Source organism: Mycetomoellerius zeteki, unplaced genomic scaffold (assembly GCF_001594055.1).
Source record: "Mycetomoellerius zeteki isolate Tzet28-1 unplaced genomic scaffold, Tzet1.0 scaffold1082, whole genome shotgun sequence".
NCBI lineage: Eukaryota > Metazoa > Arthropoda > Insecta > Hymenoptera > Formicidae > Mycetomoellerius > Mycetomoellerius zeteki.
In genome coordinates, this window is record NW_017255999.1 from 895 (window position 1) to 1,521 (window position 627).

Below are 627 nucleotides of genomic sequence, written 5' to 3' on the forward strand. Positions count from 1 at the left end.
TAAATGGTTAATATTACTATATTTTCTTAGTTCACTTAATTTACTTATTGTTCTTATTAAAGCTTTATAATACATAGTTACAAATTTGTGTATGCATTTCTTATTTATTTTTGTCTTCCAAGTTTGAAACCAACGCTGCACCTTTTATTGTAAGCGAGTGGTTTCCTTCTTAAGGAAAAACTGAACTCCGCTACGTCCCTCTGGTGACAAAGCCCCGTACTACTCGTACTGAACGACACTTTAAAAATTTTTGTCTAAACTAGAAAAATGTAATTGTTATATCTATTTGCATGAAGTCCAAGTAACTACTCAATGAAGTTGAGTCACTACTTCACTACCAATTAATATTGCATACAATTTGTTGCCGTGACTATATTCTGCACTACTTTAGTTTCTATTATATTACTTTGTAAAACTAGTTACAGATACTTCAATTGCAAAAGTTACCAAATTTATAGTTGCTGGAACTATTTTGTTTTCTCTCAGTGTATGAAATTGAACGTAATAGGTATTTTCTGTTTACTTCTCAATTTAATAAATTATCTAAAAACAATTATTTGTTTATTTGAATGTCTATAACAATAGAAATTGTTAATTTACAATCATGTTTTGAAGTAACTTCAGTTT